The sequence below is a fragment of the Canis lupus genome, chromosome 3 (assembly GCF_048164855.1).
Source record: "Canis lupus baileyi chromosome 3, mCanLup2.hap1, whole genome shotgun sequence".
In the NCBI taxonomy this organism is placed as follows: Eukaryota; Metazoa; Chordata; class Mammalia; order Carnivora; family Canidae; genus Canis; species Canis lupus.
In genome coordinates this window covers 21,243,851-21,257,555 of record NC_132840.1, presented here as the reverse complement: position 1 = coordinate 21,257,555, position 13,705 = coordinate 21,243,851, and the positions used below count along the sequence as shown (strand labels likewise).

General features: G+C 53.8%; 1 protein-coding gene across 1 annotated transcript in view; it reads right to left on the bottom strand.

Annotated features, from left to right (window-relative positions):
- Positions 1-2,585, bottom strand: part of CRISPLD2 (cysteine rich secretory protein LCCL domain containing 2) — a 64,876-nt gene extending 62,291 nt beyond the window's left edge. Inside the window, exon 1 of the mRNA XM_072819487.1 lies at positions 2,450-2,585. The gene's annotated coding sequence lies outside the window, so the exon portion shown is untranslated. The remainder of the gene's footprint in view (positions 1-2,449) is intronic.
- Positions 2,586-13,705: the final 11,120 nt, after the last annotated feature.

The window sequence follows — 13,705 nt, the reverse complement described above, 5'->3', positions numbered from 1 at the left end:
AAAAAATCCTCCTAGGTCTGGAGCAAGCAGACACAGAGGCACCTCCCATACGTAGTAAATTACACTGGTGACAGAGCAAAGAAACGTTCCAGCTCCCACAAGGCCAAGGAGGTCAGTATTTGAGGGTCCCGCCTCCAAAAGCCAGTTTTCAAATGCAACCTACAAAAGGTCAGATATCCAACGAGGGGTCTTTGAGGGAGGGATGAAGTGTGGGACTTCCAGAGGCCTTGTGTGCTTCTGCCAAGGCCCCAGGCCCTCCCCTGCCAAGCCAGCTCTCCTTTCCAGTCCAGTGGCAGGCTCTGTGAGCCAGGACTGATCTGGGTCCCAGAGCGGGGCTCCCTCCATGTTGACACTGGTACCTGTCAGCAGAGGGGAGCCCAAGCCCCTGTGTCAGGGCATCCTCTCCCCAGGCCCGCCCCTAACTCAGGCAGGGATCCAGATCCTACATGGCTTGAGAAGCCGTGAGACCCAGCAAGTTCAGCTTTGACAGTCAAGCAGCTAGCCACGGGGTGAGCACCTTCTTCTAGAATCTGGGGTGCGACCCAGCCTGGAGGGCAGCTCTCCCCAGCCCTGGCTATGTCATGTTGCATACATGCCTTAATCACACCGAGACTCAATTTCCTCCTTGTAAAAAGGAAGGCAGTCTAGTGGCTGCCTCATAAAGAAGTCCATGAGATCATCTGTGTAAAACCTGGGCACATCTGGCTCATTCTGAGTGTCAGGTAAATGTCAGCTGCTGGTATTATTATAAATGTTGCTATTATTATTCCCACTCCTACATCTTAAGAGACTCCATAAAAAAACAAAATCGCCCTCCTTCTCCCCCCAGGGTGTATATTACTGGGACTTGGGGACTTGGGCTTAACTCTGCTGACAGATTTTCCCTGGAGCCCCTCTCAGACAACACATTTTGTGTGAAGGTCAGGTCCAGAGGTGGAGTTAGTGGTTGGGTCGAGAGGGGTCTTAAAGGAGGCAGGGCCCAGGAGTTAAGAGTATAGGGTCTGCAACCAGACAAACCAGGGGGTGACAGCATGGCGCATCAGCTAGGGGGCCTTTTGCACCATTTTTACCTCTTTGAGCCTTGGTTTACTCAGCTATGAAATGGGGATCAAGAGGCTGACCGCCCAGGTATGTGGCAGGGATGGAAATGCAGGGAAGGGGCACGGTCTCATACCTGCCACACCAGCAGTACAGCTCCCACACCTTCTGTTCCTCTTTCCCACGTGGAAACTACCAGATCAGAAAATCAGGTACACAGAGAACCTTAGAAGGCCCCCTCTCAGTCTGCCTGGGGAAGAGGACATGCCCCTCATCTTGTTCTGCTGGACCCTGGGCTCTCCCCTGGCAGGTTTAGACCTTAGATGACCCTACTAGGGAAGGCAGGGTCACCCTCCTCTGCCAGAACGTGGCACCCAAATGCTCAAGGTGGAAATTTACAAACCCACTTAGCAAGGCCAGCTGGGCATTAGTACAGGCCCCCAGCTGCTTCTCTCAGCAGGAGCAGCAGCTCACCTTTTGGCTAAAAGATGCCCCGTTCAGGGTAGACCTCAACAAGCAGGCATCAGCTAAGCCTTTTCTGACTCGTCCCCCCCCCCCCCCCCCCCCCCGAGTCCTGGGCAAGGGAGGCTCTGGGTCTGTACCACACAAGGGGCCTCCCTGGCTCTGGCCATCTAGGGCAGCCGGTCTTCTCAGGACCACAGAGTCGAGTCCTCAGCTTCCAGCACAAGTCTCCCCCCACAAGGAGTGTATGGGATGTCCACTCTGACTGAAGAGACCCAGCGTGTGTTCCCAAGCCCGCAGGAACTCTGGCAAGCCTCACACCCGGACACATCCATCTGGAGCTTTGGAGGCGGAGAGAGCCGGGTTGCAGCCCTCGCTTTAACTGGACACCTCGCTCCCCCTCCCCGACCCTCAGTATCTTCATCTGAAATATGGGGAGAGGCTACCTCTCAGGTTTGCTGCAGATAAAGGCGGAGAGGGGTGTGGCCCTGTAAACCGGAGCAGAACAGCAGCTCCGTTAGGATCGGCCTGGCCATCCACACGTGGGTAGACGAGACACATCCAACCCCCTGCCACACTCACGCCGCCGGCTTTCGGCTCACTGAGCCCCCTGCGTAGACAGGAACGCTACAGATGCTAGCAAATAGCAAGGGAGGCGAGAGTACCCGCGCCAGGAGCTTGAATCTGCGTCAGACGGGCTTTGAGCCCCCCGCCCCCTTGCTCCCCGGCTGTGAGGTCTTGGGCAAGTGCCTTGGTCCCTGCGAGCCTCAGTTTCTCCATCTGCGAAAGGCCAAGCGGTGGAGCCGGTCGGAGCCGCAGGTCGCGCGCCCGGCGCCCGGTCCGCGCCCGTCAGCCCCAAGGGATGGGCGGCCCCGGCTCGGGGAGGTCGGCGCCTGGGAGGCCGCGGGGGCGGAGGGCAGCCGGGGTCGGGCAGCCAGGTCACACTCACCTCCGCGGGGCTCTCCTGTCACCAGCGCGCCGGCGTCCCCGGTGCAGCAGCGGCGGCAGCGCGGACACTCGGGCGGACACGGCGGGCCCAGCGGCTCGGCAGGGACCCCGCGCCGGAGCAGCCGAGGGATGTCGGGGATGCGGGTTCGGCGCGCGGCTCTTATGGGACCTCCGCACCCTGCCCCCGGCGGCGCCGATAGGGCCGTTCCTCCACGCTCCGCCCCGGCCCGGCCGGCCCCTCCCCCGGGGAGGCCCGCGGGCGCCGGGGGTGCGGGCGGCGGGGGGCGCGCGGCGGGCCGGACCCCGCGTCCCCAGACCTCGGCTTGCGCGCAGGACGCGCTCGGGTTCTCTCCGCGATCGTGACGACCCTAGGTTCCCCTGGGCGCTCATGGGCGCCCGGCGAGGTGCCAAGCACTTTCCACCAGGGGTTTGCACGTTGACCAAATCCCTTCTCTCTGCGGCTCACATGGAAACTGGGAACAGGGAAGTGACCTCCCGGGATTGTAGCAAATAAAACCGGGAAGGGTGTGGGCTCTGTAAACTGTGGCACAGAATACACACTTGCTATATTTACTCCCATCCTCTACACGGTGGCTGAAAACTCCACTCATCTCTCCGTCTCTCTCTGTCTCTCTCTCTCTCACACACACACACACTCATGCACCCGTGCGCATTCCCAATGTGCAGATGAAGAAACTGTGCTCCAGGCCAGGCGCTTTCCCTTCATTATGAACCAGTACCGGTTCACAGGACTCTGCTAGGGTGGAAATGATCCCATTTCACAGATCAGACACCTGAGGCCGGAAGAAGATTGTCCTTAGTCCCACAGCTGGTGAGCAGCAGCCTTGCTCTTGCCACACTTGGCCTGCAGGCATTTAGCATTCTTAACCTGTGCAGGTAAATACTAATCAATTTAGAGCCAGAAGACACTGCCTTTGAAACGCGTAAATCCAAGGCCCTTGCTGGCAGGTGAAGAAACCGAGGCTAGCGGCTTGGCCCACTGCATGCAGACAAGGGCTGGAGGAGCCTGTCTTCCCCTGGCACGTCCCTGCATGAAGATGAGGAATGGTCTCCTGCTCCTTCCACACGCTCCAGCAGGGTCAGTCTGCACCAGCCCTGTCCTCTGCAGCGCCAGCAGGGCAGACAGAGCTCCTCTGGGATCTCAAGCATCGGGGGCATCCAGAGGGGTCAGAGCATATGGGGGAGCCAAGAAGGAGAGAGAGTGGGGCAGGGCACGCGTGGCACAGATTCGGAAAGCCCAAACGCTTGCCAGGGCTTCGGTGCAGCTCAAATGCCAAGAAAGACACAGGCATCCTGTTATCTTCCTTGGTTCATTCCCTTTACTCATCTAGCACTTACTAAGCATCTATTGTGTGCCAGGCTCTGTTCCAAACACCAGACTATCCAGTGGTGAGCAGACCGGTCCAGAACAACTTCCTATTCGACAAAGGACAAACCCAGAGGGAGAGAGATGCCTCTCGGACATGGAGCCTCACACACATGAGCCTGTCAACTCTCCCCCGACCCCCACAACTCCAAAATGTAGTGCTTTAAAACCACCATTTTATTTTGCTCATAGTTTTGCAGGTCAGGCGTCTGGGAAAGGCCTGGTTGCACGGTCCTTCCTTAGGGGTCTCTCATGTGGTTACTGTCGGATGTTGGCGGGGTGGGGGGCAGCATCTGAGGTTCAGCGGCGCTGGACATCCGCCGGGTTGTCACCCACGTGGTGGGAGCCCAGCGGGAGGTCTCGACTGGGGTACCTGTCTTTCCTGGTCTTTCCTGGAAGGTGGTCTCAGGATAGTCAGAATTTTACTCCCTCATGGCCTTCTGTGACCCACCACTGGCAATCAGAGAACCTTACTCCTGCTTAGTATGCTTAGTTGAATCGCCGAGCCTGCCACAAAGGTCAAGAAGAGAAGACACAGGTCACACTTCTCAATAGATGGAGATCAAAGAATTTGCAGACAAGATACATGAAAACACAGCTTGGTACTGAGCAGACACTCAATAAAAGAGAATCCATCTTTCTTAGGGGCTAAGCTAGGCAGTCGTGTGGAATGAGCACCATCTTCGCATGTCCACGGATGAATTCCAATCCTGACTCTACCAGGCACGCACCTGCTGTGTGTCATTGCTCAAGTCACCTGACCTCAATGAGTGACAACTGCCTCCAAGGCTCCAAAGAGGCAGGATGAGTCTGTGACTTGCTGGTTGGTGCCACCGTTTGGCACCAGTCAGGCTGGTCCCCATCCCAACTCCACTTCCAAGCCGCTGGCTAGTGCTCAACTCCCTATCTATAAAAGGTGGATGATGAGAATGGCATCTTTCTCCCTAGGGGCTGCCTTTAAAACATTAAATGGCTTAAAGGCATACATTAATTAATAGAAAATAATTGGGACAAGGCCTAGCACATAGCAAGAATTAGTTAATATTGTTATTAGAGCCAGCAAACTAAAACAAGAGACAGAATTTTAATCTTAATCAACAATTTTCCATCACTGTGCCATCTTAGAATCTAATTTCCAAAAAGTAATTATTTGAATTCGAGTAAGTTGATGTGTCATGGGGAACGTGGGTCCCTGAGAGGCTCTGAACATGGGGAAAGGCCAAGATGCACCCAGGAGTCCTTGTGGGAAGGGACTGGAAACTTATATCCTTGGAAATCCCAGAAAAGGATCCTGTTTGCTAGCCAGGCAGGAGTCAGGTCATGGAGCATTTGAGACAAAGGAAAAGTTTTTTCTGGTTAGAATGCAGCCCAGCCTGGAAATGGGAGCGTATAAGCACAGTCTCGACATCAGGGAGAGGTTCCATCCCTCTGCCCACCTATTCTCTCAGAACCCGGGTGGGCTGATAGGAAGGCCACACACAGAAGTGCAGAACAGTGGGTCGCCTCAGACAGTCCCAAGGGTTTCCCCACTCAGAGCACAGGCCAGGTCTTTCTTTCCGATCTCGACGAGGCTGCCACAGGACTGGTGGGTCTTAGACTCTCGCCAACATCTTCTTCACCAGCTGTTTTCATCAAAAGCTCTTGGGCTGGACATCAAGAGCCAAGGCTGGGTAGTTTCAGCTTCTTGTCTGTTCCTGCCACACCCGCTCAGCAGCTACCAGGTCAGGGAGCCTTAATATGCATCAAAGGTCACTAACAATTTGAGACAAGGAGACATGGGGCAGGGGTACCATTTTGTGATGGACATGGCTTAGAAAGAGGAACCAGACGAGATCGGGCACGTTCAGGGTGGTATGGCCTTGGTGTCCATCGAAAGATGAATGGATAAAGAAACTGTGGTCTATGTATACAATGGAATATTCCTCAGCCATTAGAAATGACAAATACCCACCATTTGCTTCAACGTGGCTGGAACTGAAGGGTATTATGCTGAGTGAAATAAGTCAATCGGAGAAGGACAAACATTCTATGGTCTCACTCATTTGGGGAATATAAATAATAGTGAAAGGGAAGGGAGAAGAAATGGGTAGGAAATATCAGAAAGGGAGACAGAACATAAAGACTCCTAACTCTGGGAAACGAACTAGGGGTGGTGGAAAGGGAGGAGGGCGGGGGGGTGGGGTGAATGGGTGACGGGCACTGAAGGGGGCACTTGACGGGATGAGCACTGGGTGTTATTCTGTATGTTGGCAAATTGAACACCAATAAAAAATAAATTTATTATTAAAAAAAAAAAAAGAGGAACCAGAAGGTCAGGAAAGATGGTGACATCTCTGGGTTGACAGGTACCAATCATGTGGTCCTCTGGGATCTGAGTGGGATAGGTTTGCTTGACTTGCTGCAGAAAAAGGGGTGCAGAGTGAGTTCTACAACTTATGTAGGCAGGCAACCCTTTGGGGGCAGTGTGGGCCCTGCTTGTGGGGAGATCTGGGGTAAGGTCTTGATCACCTGAAGTTGTAAGAAAAATGCACTCAAGTCAGTGCAGGTGAGCAGGGATCTTCTGGAAGGATGGTAGCTAGCTGTGGAACCCAAGGGCAGTCAAGACCCTCAAAGAACAAGAATTAGTCCTGGAGGGTGTCAGGCATCCTGGCAGTACTTTGTGTGCCTGTCTCACTGCACTGATTAGGGGTCCCCTCCTCCTCCCTCTGTGACCAGGCCTCGCCCACTCCCTGTGGACGTGACCATCCCCCCAGCATGTGTGGCTTCACATCCCCCTGGTTCCACGGACCAGCTCAGGTTGTGCCCAGGCACCTCCCAGCTCTGATTCCTAGAGAGAGAATCTAATTGGCCCTGTCGGGAGCTGATGTCCATCTCTGGTCAATCAAGTGACACCCAGAGAACATTGTCAGGCAACACAAGCGTGACAGCAGGCACTGAGAGGTAGAGTGGATGCACCCGAAGGCCAGGCTGATGGGGACGGCCCACAGCTCAGTCTTCACATCCTTACGAAAAAGGAGACCTCACATCATAATTTCATGAAACTCCTTGCTCACAGGGCCTTGAAACCATTAACCCAGGTCAGCCCAAACCAATGTCCAAACACGCCCAGGTTCCCGCCCTCCCCGGGGTTTCTGTGCTGTCTGGTCTCCCCGATCTCCGAGCCTAGGAGCCAGAGAACACCGATGACCATGACTGGAAACTCCTCGGAAATCCAGCTCTTTTGGCAAATGCTGCCACGGTGATTGCCTTCTCCCTGGGAGACAATCAGGCTTCTCCAGAGGAGGCTTGGCCCCAAGGTTCACGCCCAGGGTGTGGTGTTTCGGGAAGATTCTAAACCTTTCTGTCAGCCTGGGAGGAAGCCAAGCCACCGGATGCTGCTCATTCTCCCATGTCCCCCAGGGCGTGTGCTGGGTCCGTCTATGACCTGGGCCCCTCCGTGCCAGGGCCAGGCCGCAGAATGGAAACCACACGGCCCCCTCCTGCCGGGGAGAGGGCCTCGCACCCCTCCTCACAATACTGAGCTTCCAGTTCCCCTGTGGGCCTTGAATCCAAGCTCCATCCCACCCGCCTCACCTTCTCTGTCTGCCAGCGTCCTCCTCCATAGACGGCACTAGTAACAGCCCGTATTACGGCGCAGTGGCTGGAAACAAGCTAACTGTTGGAAACCTGCCTTCCATGTTTGCTCTTCAAGTTGTCCATACTCCTGTTTCTCTGAACACCGTCCCTGCCAAGCATGACCTCCTACAAGGCACCCTCCCTAATCACACCCACCCCAAGAAACAAGTAGTCTGTGACCAAAGTTTGAAAAGCAGGGTACATGAATGCACTGCACTGGCTTCCTGAAGCTGGTAACAAATGACCACCAAGAGGGGACAGAAACAACAGGAATTTGTTTTCTCCCAGAACCCAGAGTCTGAAATCAAAGTGTTGGTGGGGCTGTGTTCCATCTGGAGCTGGAATGGAAGGATTCTTGCCTCTTCCAGCTTCTGCTCTGTTCATGTCTCCTTTTTTTTTAAGATTTTATTTATTTATTCATGAGAGACACGGAGACAGAGAGGCAGAGACACAGGCAGAGGGAGAAGCAGGCTCCATGCAGGGAGCCCGACACAGGACTCGATCCCGGGTCTCCAGGATCACACCCTGGCTGAAGGCGGTGCCAAATGGCTAAGCCACAGAGGCTGCCTGATGTCTCCTCTTCTTAAAAGGAGCCAATAGTCAGTACCAATGTGCAGGTATGAGTGTGCCATCTTGGAATGGGTACTCCAGATCCAGTGGACATGTGAGCAAAATGAGTGACTGTTGTGCCCCAAGCCACCAGGTGCTGGGATAGCTTCTTGTGCAGCAACAGACAAAAGAATAGGAAGGATGGGGAACCCCAGGTGGCTCAGCGGTTTAGCGTCGCCTTCGGCCCAGGGTGTGATCCTGGAGACCCAGAATCAAGTCCTACATCAGGCTCCCTGCATGGAGCCTGCTTCTCCCTCTGCCTGTGTCTCTGCCTCTCTCTGTGTGTGTCTCTCATGAATAAATAAATAAAATCTTAAAAAAAAAAAAAAAAGAATAGGAAGGATGAATGCAGTGCCCTCACCACACAGCAGATGCTCACCGGTGTTTGCTGAGTAGAACAGAACCCTCTCTGACTCTTGAGAAACTAGTTGGCACTGGCAACAACTGAAGCCATTAATAAATAGAATGTGCCAGGTCCATCTTCCTTCTCACCTAGACCACAGTAAACTGAGACTTTTATTTCCAAATGATGGGGCGGCTTCAGCACTCCTATTAAATAGGCCGTACTGGCCCCTGATGGAGGACAGACCTTCCATGGCCAGTGGTCAGCTTTGGCTGGGTAATTGAATTCATAAGTCCTGCAGACGTGCAAGTCCTAGCAGGTGCTTCAACCTGGGGACACACGTAAGAGTGACTGTGTGCAGGTATTTCAGATCACTGCCATCAGCTCATTGACTGGGAGCTGGTGCTCATTAGGTCTTGCTTTCATCCCAAGCCAAAACTGAGACTGTCTCTCAAAAAGAGAAATGCCCATGTGAATCATTATAGATCATTATCATGAAAGTTCCCAGTGAACCCCACACCTCCCTGTGTCCTGCCCCTTGTCTCCTCAAGAGGTGGAGTCCATTTCCCTTGTGCGTGAGCTGGCCATGTGATTGACTTTGGCCAACAGATTATGGCAGAAGTGAGAGTACCTGTTCCAAGCTTAGGACTTCAGGGGTCTGCAGCCTCTGCTCTCATCTCTCAGACCCATGGACAGCTGTGCCCTATAGAAGCCCAGTCCAGCCTCCTGGAGGATGAGAGGCCACATGGAGGCAAAGCCAGGCACCTGTGCTGACAGCCAGCACCAACTGCCTGGCTTTTGTATGAGTGACCTTGGACTTTCAGCCCCACTCAAGCTGTCAGCCACTTGTAGCTGCAGGAGTAAGCCCAGCAAGAGAACAGAAGCACCATCAGATTGCCACCCTACAGAACATGAGAATAATACACTGTCACTGTTTGAAGCCCTTACAGTTTGGGGTACTCTGTTATGCAGCCAACACTAACAGATCATGTCCTGGAATGACAAACATTGTCAAGGAGAGATTATTCTGAAGGTCAAACATTTCCCCTCCAAAATAGCCACTTGTCCAGTAAAAAAAAAAAAAAAAACCCAGGGAATATTCTGTATTTCTGATATAGTCCGAATTGTGCCCCCCCCCACCCTCAAATTCACGTGTTGAAGTCCTAGCCCCTAGTACCTGAGAGTGACACTGTATTTGGAGATAGGTCTTTAAAAAGGTAATTAAGGAGGGGCGTCTGGCTGGCTCAGTTGGTGGAGCGTCCGTCTCTTGATCTCAGGGTTCCAGGTTCAAGTCCTGCATTGGGTGTAGAGATTACTCAAAAATTATGATTTTTTAAAAAAAGGTAATTAAAGTAAAATGAGGTCATTCTCATGACTGGCCTCAGATAAATTTCTGTTGTCTAAGCCCCCAGTCGGCCATACTTTCTTATGGCAACAAACCAATACAAGTTGTTATGCAGCTCAGGCCGAGGTCCTGCCTCCCTGCTGACCTTTGAGTTGGAAATTTGCGTTGCCCTTGGCTCGGTCGCTGCTGGGTCATCATTGGACAGGAAACCGTTACCTTTCTCCAAGGGCCCAACTGCCTTCAGCCCTGAGCCCCAAACGCTCAGGTGCCCCACTCCATACTTGTGGAATAAGATTTTTTAATACGGCCCACGGAGCCTGCTGGGCAGTCCTCATGCTTACTGCAGGGCATGTGCTGCTATCTCCTCTCTCACATAAAGGAACCGAGGCCTAGAGGGGCTGCCCAACCTGCTCATGTGTGCACAGCTGAGGCTGTGAACCCCAGAGCCTCCAGGCCAGTCTCTAGCACTGCTAAATAATGACCCCCAAAGATGTCCCCTCCTACTCTGGGCCCCCATGAATGTTATGTCATATGAATGAATATATGTTATGTATACATGTTATCCCCTTGCCCCTTGTGATGAAAAGCCACAAAGGGGGAGTACATAAAGGCGATAAAGCAACAGAAACATGTGTTCCCCCAGTTCTGGAGGCCAGAAGTCCAAAATCAAGGAGTCAATGTCCCTTGCTCTCAGCTCCTGCTGGTCGTGGGCAACCGCTGGCTTTCCAAGTCTCCTCTGCCTCCATTTCTGCCTCCGTCTTCACGTGGCCGTGTTTCCTGTGCATCCTGGTCACCTTCCCCTTCCCTTCCCAAGACGCCGGTGCCTGGATCGGGGCAAGTCCTAATCCAGTCTGACCTCATACGTGTGCAGAACCTACTTTCCGATAAGGTCACATTTGGAGGGTCCAAGAGGACAGGAATGTTGTGGGAAGGGGGATACTGCTCCACCCACCACTCAGGGTGAAAGGGATTTTGCAGATGTGATTAAGGAGGACGCTATCCTGCATTCCCTCAAGGGTCCAATGTGATCACAGAGGTCCTTATAAGAGGGAAGCAGGGGAGTCAGAGGTCAGAGAAGGTGATGGGGTGACAGGAGAAGTGGGAATGACATGCACTGAAGGTGGAGAAGGGGCCACGGGCCAAGGGACATGGGTGCCTCTGGAAGCCCCGGAAGGCCAGGAAGCAGATTCTCCCCAGGAGTCCAAGAAGGAACCAGCCCTGGACACACCTAGACTTGAGACCTGTGAGACCCATTTTGGACTTTAGACCTGCAGAACTTGAGATGGTAAATTTATGTTGTTTTCAGCCTCTAAGGTTGGGGTCACTTGTCACAGCAGCCATGGGACACTGGCACAGACCCATGATTGGCTGCATCTGTAAAGGGCCTCGGGTGGCTGCTGAGCTGGGCCAGGGGCCCCTGCGCCGCCCCTCAAGGGGAAACCACCATGAATCAGCAGAGCGCAGCAAAGCCGCTTCCCAGGCGAGCGCTGTGGCAGGCAAGGCTGCCGGGCTCGCAGACCACACAGCGCTCCGCATAGCCCTGAGTCATCGGGCTCCAACAGGCGCCTCCTTACAGCCTCTTTACCAGAAATGCCCTGGGTTTGCCCTGATTATTTTTCTAGTGATCAGAGTTAACACTTTCCAGATGCAAACTGGACAGTGACCAGTCTTAGATTGTGCGTGGCCTGGGAGGTGCGCACAAGCCACTCCCGTGGGCTCCTTAGCCCTTAGGGCTGCACAGCACCCCCACAGCCCTTGAGCGCCTGCACTGTCCGGGGGCAGTAGCCGGCTTGCCACACGCAGGGAACCTGGACGCTCCTGCAGAAGCCCTGACCTGGCTGGACTGGCAAGGGGCCGAGGCCGTGGGCAGAGAGCCCAGCGCACCCTCGGTGTCTCCCCGAGCTGCCATCCTCCACACGTTTCCCACCTCCCCAAGATGGGGCAGATGCTCAGAAGCAAAGGGTGAGGAGGGTAGTGCAGGGGGCAGTACTTAATTTAAACTGGACGTTTAGCACATCTCGGTTTCTCATTTGATCTCCTCTTTGTTCATCTGAAAGGCTCTGGTCACAGGTCCACGGATGTGCCATCTGGAGCCTCTCACTGCTGTGTCTCCCTCAGCTTTCACCTTCCTGAGATGCCCTTCCTGGGACAGGGTTTGGGGTCCTTGTGGTTTTGATGGGGACCGCCCATCCCCAACCCTCCAGACCCATTTACAAGACGTAGGAGGCAAGATTAGTTTCCTGGGGCTGCCATAACGAATAACCACAAACTGAGGGTGCTTAAGACAACTGGAATTTACTCTCTCCCAGTTCTGGAGGCCAGAAGTCCAAAATCCAGGTGTCAGAGGGGCCATGCACCCTCCAAAGGACCTAGGGGAAAATCCTTCCTGCCTTCTCCAGCTTCTGGTGGCTCCAGATGTCCCCTGTGGCAACATCACCCCAACCGCTGCTCCCTGTCCTCACGTAGCCTTCTCTTCCTACAACAACGTTCAACATTGCATTTAGGGGCCACCCAGGTGATCCAGGACGAACTCAGTTTGGGAGCTGCTGCTTGCTCACATCTGCAGACTCTTCCCAAACATGGTCCCATTTGCAGGTTCTGGGAATTAGCACTTGGATATATCTTATCAGTGGCCCCACTCAATCCACTATAGCAAGCCTGGGCTCACCTCTGGCTGGTCACCGCTAACCAGGCCACACCAGCAGCTGCAGCTGGCTTGCAACGCCCATCCCCTTGCCTCGTTGGAGCTGGGCCACAGCGCACAGAGGTCTCCCCTCCACATCACACTTCAAGGTGGCTCTCACCTCCACTGCCTCTATCTCTTTATCATCTTCCCTCTCCCTAGCTGGAACCTGGAGGGAACGATTTCCCACCTTCTTGTGCCACAGGATGCCTCTTTCATGAAGCCCTGGATTTTATCTTCCCTCTGGGTAATTAGCTTGTCAGTCAAGTTCAACAGGCCTGACTCCTGATGCCTAAGTGGGAAGGGAGCCAAAGGGACTTAGGAAACTCTTTTGTCTTCTACCCACTTTAGCTTTCAGGGCTACCATCTCGATAAGGACATAAAAGCAAAACCCACACTCCTCAGTCTCTTGCTGAGCTCCTGCTAAGCAAGCCCAGTCGTCCCTCCCCACCCTCGAGGCAGACGGGAGCCTCAGCTGGGAGGGGAAAGGGCCATGTACCCCGAGATACAAGAGGAAGGCACAATCCATGTGTTCTGAAGACCTGATCCCCTTCTTCTGACCCCCCTTCTCACCAGCAGGAGGCCTCAGATGTGGGTTTTAAATCACCCCTACAAGAGAGGTCAACCCCTAAGGGAGGTCACCTCTACAGTACAGCACACACCGCCTAAGGAGTTCTGACAAACCTCTCCACCCACGTAACTACAACACAACACTGGATGTGTCCACTGCCTCGTGGCCCTCCCGAGTCGACCCCCCCCTACCTCCCACCCGTCCTGGCTCTGCCAGGTGTAGAATGTCAAATAAATGGAATCATATGGCATGTTAAGAGCTGCTCTTGACCTTTCCCTTCCCCTACAAGAGAGCACATTCAAGCCTCCAGCTCAGCAAGCTTGTCCAATGAGGAAAGATTTTAACGTAAGTAAAGATTCACTGATTTGTGTGTTAAAAAACACACACACACACACACAAAACTATTTCACTAGGTTGTTTATGAGATTCAGATGTGATGAGGTGTATGAAGTACCTGACACTTAAAAGCTCATAAATGAGAGTCATTATTGTGCCCACTCTCTGCCCACTTTGCAGCCAGAAGCATCATGGGCAAACCCACGCCTGACTAAGACACCTGCAGCACTTACAGACCCCAGTTGGCTCCATTACTGGCAGCTTTCTGGGGTCATCCCCCTCTCCTGCACCCGACCCCGTGCCCCACCTGCAGATGCTTACACCCAACTTTCTCTCGCCCTCTGAACCCACAGGGGCCTTCTGTGTCC